At 37.7% G+C, this 10184-nt stretch overlaps 1 long non-coding RNA gene across 1 annotated transcript; it reads right to left on the reverse strand.

Annotated features, from left to right (window-relative positions):
- Positions 1 to 3500: 3500 nt before the first annotated feature.
- On the reverse strand, positions 3501 to 4010 carry LOC126373647 (uncharacterized). The gene is made up of 2 exons (XR_007567354.1): positions 3944 to 4010; positions 3501 to 3817 (listed from the first exon to the last, which is right to left on the reverse strand). It is a non-coding gene; the product is annotated as an uncharacterized LOC126373647 (long non-coding RNA).
- Positions 4011 to 10184: the final 6174 nt, after the last annotated feature.

Raw genomic sequence — 10184 nt, forward strand, 5'->3', positions numbered from 1 at the left:
TACTACATATAGACCGGTAACTCTCCGCTCCCCACCAGCGTCTGAGCTAGGTTTACCTCAAAGCCCCCCCCCCCCCCCCCCTCGAACCTAGTTTACACTTGAATCGTATGGTATCAGACGTCACACACACAGACGCGCGCGTACGATAATGTCAATGTGTAGTGTCTGTGTAACACGAGGTTGTTTGTATGAAGTGTCCGGGGTGTACCAGTAGCGCAATGTGATAAAATTTTGTCACGGTCGTTTTGTCTATTCTGACGATATAATTGTCGTTTTGTCGATTGGATCTAATAATCATCATCATCAGCCCATTAACGTCCCCACTGCTGGGGCACGGGCCTTCCCTATGGATGGATAGAGAGATCGGGCATTAAACCATCACGCGGGCCCAGTGCGGATTGATGGTTATTAACGACTGCTAATGCAGCCGGGACCAACGGCTTAACGTGCCTGCCGAAGCACGGAGGAGCTCAAGATGAAAAACTTTTTTTTGTGGTCACCCATCCTATGACCGGCCTTCTGGTCGATTGGATCTAATATGTGAACCCAAATAAGTTACGTCGTTCCGTCAAAATACGAACAATATCTCGTAGCACACATGTTGGAGGCGGAGGAAAAAACAAACTTATCGATTCCGACAAAATTTATTTAATCGATCGAATAATTTTATCACGATGCGCATGTTATCCCTACAGGAATGGGTTATGGCGTGATGTAAAGTCATGTTCTGTGTTAATTAATTACATAGTAAAGTGGTGATAGGGCTCCAAAATAATATACTAACTTAAGATCAACAAAAATGTTCGATTGATTCTTAGTACCTAAGTCACTGCTGATTTGCTATTTTGGCCACAAAATCGAACTTACTGTTTATGATGTCGGAGATTACTAGAAATAAGCAGGTATATGTAGTACATATCCGTTACCAGTATCGTAATTCAAATTTCGCATTCGTGAAAAAAATAAAAGTGTGCTTTCACCTATAAGTTTTAAAGTTTTTGTAATACTAACAAATATGGGCATCTGTCTGAAATATTTTTTTTTTTTTTATAAATTAATTAATGACAAGTTCTATAACGACTTTTACAAGAATAGATAAGATAAAAACCTAATGATAATGTCAAGAAATGGATCTTGGCTAGTGCTAAAAATATCGTTTCCCGATAAAGGCGAAAAGGTCAACGGATAAGAAATGATGTTAATTTAAAAAGTTTCAGATAAGGTTTTCCCTCACCAAAATTTTTAACTTTTAGTCACCGATTTAGAACGTAGGTGCAATATCCTTTTATGAGATCTTATTATGAGCGATGGGCTTCCTCTCGTGTGGGTTGTAAGATCAATGAGCAATCTTATCAACCCTGGTGTCAGGGGTAGTCAATAGTAACCGGGTGTGAATACACACCCCGGATAGTTATACAAAACACATCATTTTATATTTCGTAATAAATTCGTTATTTTAACACGACGTTTGTGGCTTTAATGAAAGTGTAAGGAATATAATTATGCGGTTTTGCAAATGAAAGTTTATGAAAGACGTAAATAAAGTGGGATTCCATTTGTTCTCCTAATTTTTTTTGTCATATTTTAATTTGTCATATTGAGTTTGGCCTATTATTTTTTTCATAATGATAATTTGACATAATAGTGTTTTGGCATACTTAATATATATTATCCTATTGTTATAAGGCATATTGTTTATTCGTTTAATTGATATTAGGCTTAAAGATCAGAAGGTGTAACAGTAGGTTAGGGTGCGGCGGCGGTGGCTCTTGAGCCTCCCCTAGGCCGCCAGCATGTTTATCTTACACACGAAAAGTATACTGCATGATGACCAACAGCATGAAATAGTGACAAAAAATATAAAAAGTCACAATCATGAACGAAATGCAGCTAGGGAAAAAGTAAGATTCGAAAATGTTCAAAGTTGTGCCAAAACTTTTCTTATTAAGAGTATAGTTTTTATGCTTATAATAATTATGCTTATATATCATTATGATCATTAATTATTATGCTTATAGAAGTTATGGTTTTCAAATTATGCTTAAAAAGTTATGACAAATTAATAATATGCGTAACTAATAATAGAACAAGTAACAGTATGCCATGGTAAATTAATACATACAATTTTATGAGTAAAAACAGAGAACCAAATAAAGTACTTAACTAACTAACTGGATAAAAGTGGACAGTGAATCTTATAGAAAAAATTGCGCTAAACTAAAAACTAAAGTCTGATATGGTCATTCACTCCCTCCCCTATATTCTATTCTTGAATTATTTTTTCTATGCCAGTCTCTGGGTGTTGTGTGACAAGCTTTCCCTATATTTTCTACATTTTTGGTTGTCTATTACGTCAGAGATCAACACGGGACGCTACTAAAATCTACGTTAGGCATATTCTGCAACTCTATTCATTACAGACTGTGTCCGAGTCTGGCAGGCAAAATTTTATTCTATTTTAGTCTGACACCATGTTGTGATCCCTAGTTTGGTTAGGACGTTGCAGGCTGATCACTCGATTGTCCAAAAGTAAGAAGATCCGTGCTGAGGAGGGCGCAATAAGCATTCGATCCCGAATACTATTATTTTACTCACGGAATAGCAGAAAGAGCTTAGAAGGGCGAAGTGAAACGCGCGCCATACAAGTATGAGCAAATTATAATTAATAAGTACTTCAACTTTGCACTCCACTCGTACGAAAACTTCACGAAATATTAAAAGTTCGTCTTGTATAACCTGCAGGGTAAAAAAATAATTATCACAGGAAAGCTAAAAACCTTAGTATGATCGGCTATTTATAAAAAAAACAACTTTTGTATGCAGTATCTTACGAAAAGTAATGACACAATTGCAGCCTATTACATAAAATATACATTGCCGTTAAAGTGGCTATGGAATTTGAGAACCAGTAGAGCTATCGTAATTATTTATTTGCAAAAGAAATACGAGTAGTAAATAAAAGAGAGCGGGGTTGAACCGGTGACAGTTCTTATACAAAATGCGTGTTAGAGCCTTTCCATCCTCTTTCTATTCCGTAATTTTAACTAATCATGTAGTCGTTACACGAACCATGTCAGAGGCCTATGGCGGCTCAATAGTAACCCTAACACCAGGGTTGATGAGGTCGGTCGTTCATCTCACAAACTACACGAGAGCATAAGACAGGGCCAGTCAAGTAAGTTTGCTAATGAAGTGTGTAATTACACGAGAATAATATATCATTGTGCATTGTACACGAAGCAAAATGTGAATAGGTGGGTACGTAAGTGAACTCACTGATAGCATATAACAATAGGCGTACGACATTCATTTTTTTCCTTCAAGGCCATATTACACATAATAATGTAACACAAGCAATGTTTTGCTAACAAAACGCGGCCGTTTGGGGTATAAAACTGCCTATTTCTCCCACCAGGTGTTGCTACTGTTGAGTGTTCTTAACTTTTAAATACCTATTCGTCCTAGTACCAACTTTTAATATAAAAAAATAATAATTCAAATTCAAATTCAAAATATTTATTTCGGAAACTAGTCCATATTTAGTTAGTAACAAAAGGCTTAACCTAGTATTAGTAACAGATTCGAAAGACGAACAACATAGAAATAAAACACAAGAGACCGGCCCGAATCACCGAAGCCGCGGGCCGCTATGTAACAGCGTGCAATCGCACCCAGCGGTTCAGCAGCGGCGAGTCGTACCGGTCCACCAATGCGCTCATGATGGTGTTGGGGCTGGCACGCGCACGGCGCAACAGAGACGCACAGCGCTTACGCATGATCGCGTGGAAGTCGTCTACGCGCGCCTCGCAGAACATACCTACCTACATAACATACCTTTTTTAATAATAATAAAAAAGTTTATTTAGGTAAAATATACGACACACATATACATTTAAAACATTAAAATATTCACACATAACATTAATATTTAGTATATAAGTACCTACCTAACATTATTTTTTGTACGGACGAACGCAAATCGATTTTTTTGTATATATCTGAACTTGCTTCGACCATGAAATGTAATGAATGTCGCGAATTAGTTACGTGCAGTATTTTTTTTTTTTTGACGTGCTTATGACATTAACTACTTAGCCGAGTAAATTGTAAAGCAAGTAAGTATAAAAGACAACCAGTATACTTAAGTATATTTATAAAAACATAAATAGCCTTTATACGTCCCACTGCTGGGCACAGGCCTCCCCTCAATCAACCGGAGGGGGTATGGAGCATACTCCACCACGCTGCTCCACTGCGGGTTGGTGGAGGTGTTTTTACGGCTAATATCCGGGACCAACGGCTTAACGTGCCCTCCGAAGCACGGAATCAACTTACTTTTTCGGACAACCAGGTGACACAAGCCTGAAAAGTCCTTACCAAACAAAGGACAGTCTCACAAAGTGATTTCGACAATGTCCCCATCGGGAATCGAACCCGGACCTCCAGATCGTGAGCCTAACGCTCTTACCACTAGACCACGGAGGCAAAAGAAAAAACTAAAGAAAAAAAAGATCTTGAGGGTTACTGCTTTGAGTCAAAGATAGAGATTCGGTCTATGACAACGTAGATTACCTATTAACATTCCAGGCTTTTAGTTCGCATAACTGGCCATTCTACGATCTAGACTAAGTACCAATTACAACCGACCCGATATTACGAGTTTGTTGTATTTTTGTAACATGAAAAAATATATTTTTCACGATATAAGTATTTTTATGTGGATTCGAATAGGTACACATGCAAACTCACGTGCGTGAGACGTTAGTTCTATGCCGTAAGCCCTGCAACCTGCAACTATTGTTGAAATTCTAAGATCCATTAAGGAAACATCTACGTTGACATATCTGAAAGGACATGTAGGTAAGTAGGTACTTGTATGTTTTTAGGCCTTGCCCGGAAAGACAAGCAGGTGAACTCATTTTATGTATCTTACCTATAGAAGGAAATAAAAATAAGGAAAAATAAGGAAAAATATACAGACACACACACACACACACACACACACACACATAGAGATACAGAGTACTGCGGGGCGGAAGGCAAGAGGGAAACCACTGCCCTATTTTTACCTAAAAAAGTAGCATGGAAAATGCCACACCGACAAGAGCGTGGCTCTTAAATTGATGGTGATGATGAAGGTAAAAATAAAAAAAGGAAATAAAAAGCATCATGTTTTTCCTTCTTTCAAATAACACACAGCTGCATTATAGACGGCGATACGGCTCACCACCTAACACGTCTAACAGAAGCTTATATTTATGTGTTCTTTCAAATAAACCAAATTCAGGTTGCAAGAGATTGGTCTACCTATACTCCCAATAACAATCCGAAGTGAAAGACCAAAACAACACATAACGGTCGTTGCATTAACCGATGACGTAAGGTAAACCGGTTGTATGGTAATTGTCGTCATATTATGCAGTTGTATTATATAGTAGAGTTATTCTTATGCAAGCGATACCTTTCCTTCAACGGTAGATAGACAAAATAAGTGTACTTAAGTAAATAAATCTTATTACAAAATAAGTACGATAAGCTGCAAAAGTCCAATCGGTAAAATATTATTACAAAGCTGCATTGCCACTATTTAGCTTCACTTTTACTGGAAGTTATGTAGGAACGTAATCCTCTAAGTTGTAAGTAATGTGGCCAGCCTTTTCATGGTTTGTGCCAGAATGTATCACGTAAGTAGTTAGAAAAAAACACCTGAAGGTACTAAGTGTCAGGAAAAAAACAAAAAAATAAGTCTCCCAAACGGTGAAGGTCCGTGTTGCTCTATCCTCCCAATCGACAAGTAAGTAGGTTGGTATAGTGTGCAATCGTCATTCGCGGCACGGACAGACAGAATAATGAAATTGCATTTGTAAGAAAAGTGGATTTGGTCTGTGAGAGAAACAGAAAAGAATGAATTTGTAATACCTAAAAGTTTTGTTTTCCTAAACGCAGTTTTTTTTCCGAGTTTTGTTCTATCTGTGTGCCAATTTCTATCCAAATGGATCCGAGGTTTAAGAGTGAAACAGTCAAATAATTATAATTTATAGGTACTAAATGTATATAGGTAGACGGAAGAAGTGGAAGGGAAGACCAAGAAGAGTTTACATGGATCAAATTAAAGAGAAGATTTCATAAAGCGACATGGACCTCCGCGGACCGAAGAACGTCGCGTCTTATAAAGAAGTCAAAGAATTGCCTTTAATAGACAAGAATAGAGAATGCTTTGCCATATCTCTTAAATTAATCAGAAATCAGAATCATTTATTCAACGTAATAATCATGGATAAATTTGTTGAAGGTCAATGTAACATTTTTGAATTTACGTTATTTCGCAAGGTGTTATGGCTGAGGAGAAGAAATGACAAGAAACTGCAACAGCAACACATCTTTTGAAAACCAATGAGGATATACATTACAAGTTATTTAATAACTAGAGGAACACACTCAATACCAGACATTTTTATCATTTAGGTAGTCATTAATCTTATAATAAGCTTTTTTACATAAAGTAAGCTTCACATGAGCTTTAAATTTATTTTCTGACAAATTTAAAATATTATCTGGTATTTTATTTTAAAAACGTATACATAACCCCAAAAAAGATGAATTTAATTTAGAATTTTGAATAGCATTTTTATTTTTATTTCTTGTATTGTAAGTATGCTTTTCACAGTTTCTCGGAAGGAGAGATACATTTTTACGTACCTACATAATGTTTTCATATATATATTGACTTGCGACCGTCAGTATATTTAATGATGAATGTATACGTATTTACAAGTAGGTAAGTAATTAATAAATCAAAACTATTGCATACTTATAGTAGTTTATGTGAAGACGTCATTATGATTAACAATGCCTAATTAAGAAGGTAATATGGACACTTCATCACGAAAATGGCGAAAGACAAAGATGACCTTTTAACACTAATCTCGGCAGTATATTACTGTACAGGATAACAACATAACATAATTGTACAAATTGTAAGATCGTGATGGAAATAATGTTAAAAATGCTCAAAACGGCAGACGTAACATAGAGGTACTTTATATGATATAAACAGTGTAGAGAACCACATCAAAAGTTCAACAGAACAGAACCTTCTCTTTTATCAGAAATACAGTTCGCCAATTGAACCACCGATATATATCATCGATCAATAGCTGGTCTTCTTTTTCTATCGTGTGGGTTGTGTCCATCGACCCTGGTGTCAGGGTTATTATAGAGTCGCCATAGGCCTGACATGACTCACGTGACGACTACGCAATCAGTAAGTAGTAACCGGGACCAAGGCTTAAAGTGCCTTCCGAAGCACGGATCATCTTACTTTTTGGACAATCAGCCTGTAATGTGCTAATCAAACTAGGGATTAGTGATTTTGTGATTTGTCTCCACCGGGTTTCGAACCCGGGACCTCCGGATCGTGAGCACAGCGCTCAACCACTGGACCACGGAGGCCGCTTATAGCTGATGATATAAGTAAAGTAAGCATTACTTCCACCATTTTTAACTTCATCCTAGGTATATATGTAAGTATGTCTGTTTCAAAAAAATCAAAGAACTTCTGTTACACCAGAAATGCACTACGAAGAGGGCAAGAAACAAATATAAGATAGCTGCCTAATTACCAGTGTTAACAATTGTCAGACATCATAATTTTATTATTCATCAAGTGTAGACATGCTGCGGTTGATTGAGGGGAGGCCTGTACCCAGTAGTGGAAAGTATAGGCTGTTTAGGTTTTAGGTTAGGTTAGGCAGACATGCTTCCATGGTTCGGAAAGCACGTTAAGCCGTTGGACCCGGCTGCTAGCCGTAAAACATCTCGAACAACCCGCATGCCGCAGTGGAGTAGCGTGGTGGAGTTTACTCCATACGGTACCTATCTTTATGGACGAAAGTGAAGAAAGTTGTTTCACAAGGTTTTCTCTATTATGTATGAACGAGGAACACGGAAAACGGAAGGTCCAGCCTGTAATTTACTTAATTTCGCTAAGACACGATCAACGTTGTAACATTATTCGTAGATTCATACCAGATAAGTTCGTGTCTTAAGAGGTAATAATAACCTTTATAAAAGTCGCTTGATAAGTTGTTTTCGAGACATGATATAGTAAAGTAGGTAAGTATATTATATTATTTACACCCACCTCCTCGCCAGCCGTTTAAGTCTCATAGTTATAAGGGGCAAGCCTATTCTGACAATAGGGTCGTTTCCAGGGGGTTAAAATGGCCACATCGAAGCAATTCATCTAAGAGCAATATTGCAATTTGACATTCGCGCATGTAAAGGTAAGTGCGCAATGCAAACAACTGTCAAACAGCAATATTGCTTTCTTAGATGAATTGCTTCGATGTGGCCATTTTAAACCACCAGTTACTTTTTACTAAACGTCAAACACGAGTTTTTTTTTTTGACGTGACTTATTGTAGATTTGCCGCAGATGTCATTAACTACTTGGCCGGACAAATGGGGAGCGCTGAAGGCTCTCACCCGGTAAAAGTCATACACGAGATTAATTTGTATGAAAAAGCAACCTGTGACGTCTTAGAGAAACCAGACAAAATGTACTTATTATTAAATTTTTCTTTATTAAAATTCATAAATAGGTTAAAGAAAATGTTTTTGTCACATTTAGATCTGTCTTTATTTACTTATGTCATATCATAATTTATCTTTGACCTTTGACCAAATTCTGATGGATGTGTACCTAAGTAGGTACTTACACCTATTTCGAAAAGATTCGTATAACGTAAGTATGTTGCTGTTTATTTTATTTAGATAAGTAGGTATACCAACAGTACAGATATTGTAAAGTTATAAAATTCAAGTCTTAAGTTAGTTAGATTACTTAGTCTTAAGTTGCTGTTGCCGCAAAAGTTACCTAACATATTATGATAACTAATAAAAAAGTATCCGTATTAGAAGACTCTGTTATATGATCGTCTCTAGTTTTAAAAGTGCAACTGTAAAAAAGAGCATAGAATACGTAAAGGGACAGTCATGAACAATATCATGTACCCACTTTAGAACCTTGTCGCACTATCATATTTGACATTTAATGAGACTTACGGTTTAATTTGTCAAAAAAAGTGAATGTGACATGGTTTCAAAGTGTATACATATTAGTACTCGTGACCGTACTTGTTTTCTGCAGTATACTCAATCACATTCACATGCATCTTGCCGCAGACTAAAGTAGAACACTACTTACCATCTCAACAAAACCTAGATGCATAACGCCAATGTCACAAAAACAATGTTACCTCACGTCACGCTCCAATTGGCGTTGAAGGCAAAACCAGCGAACGAGTAGCACGAGCGCTTACTGAGAATACACGACTACAGTAGCGCGTGCGCAACCGTATAACTATCAAGAGGATCTTTTTTTTGACGTGACTTATTGTAGATTTGCCGCAGATGGCATTAACTACTTGGCCGGACAAATAGGGAGCGCTCACCCGGTACAAAATTTAAGACAACAGGCCTGAGGGTGCCCAGCTGGGCGCGAACCTCGGCTCAGGGCGTCGTCTGAGAGGCAGAATATTTAAAAAAAATAATCGACTCTAGTGGGTCGATAGCGATAAGAGCTGAATGAGGGAAATCGTCGACCACGCCGGCGGGGTCGGTATCATGGCTAAGAGGATCAGTTGGACATACGCATAAGCTCACTATATACCTAGGTACCTAGTCAAAGGTACATCCATGTCAAGATAAACTAAGTACCCACACCTCACCGAGCTTTCTGTTAGACCAACTGGAGGTGGTGAGACATATCGCCGTCTATAATGGACGAGACAACTGTGTTAGAGGAAACTGTACTTAAGATAAATTAATAACTCAATCATCGAACCGGCATTTCCCGTTTGAGAAGCAACCTGGCGAGCTACAGGGCCAGTGATTGTCAATAGAAACGGTGCATCAAGCACGAAGAAATATGGTGTTTGCTTTTGGCTAGGCCTTATGGTAAGAGCAGGTGTGTACTAAGGTAAATGCGCTGATGGTAATGTAACGCTTAGAGTGTTACTATCTATACGACCACCTTGAACGTCCCTAATTATTGGACATTGTGGATGTTGCTAACTATATGTATACCTTGACTGTCTCCATTTGCTTCTGACTGTACCAGAGTTGCTCGGTTGGAGTTTGTGCGATCATCTACAGCGAGCTATCACTACTTACAATGTAGC

The sequence above is a fragment of the Pectinophora gossypiella genome, chromosome 1 (genome assembly GCF_024362695.1).
Source record: "Pectinophora gossypiella chromosome 1, ilPecGoss1.1, whole genome shotgun sequence".
NCBI classification, from domain to species: domain Eukaryota; kingdom Metazoa; phylum Arthropoda; class Insecta; order Lepidoptera; family Gelechiidae; genus Pectinophora; species Pectinophora gossypiella.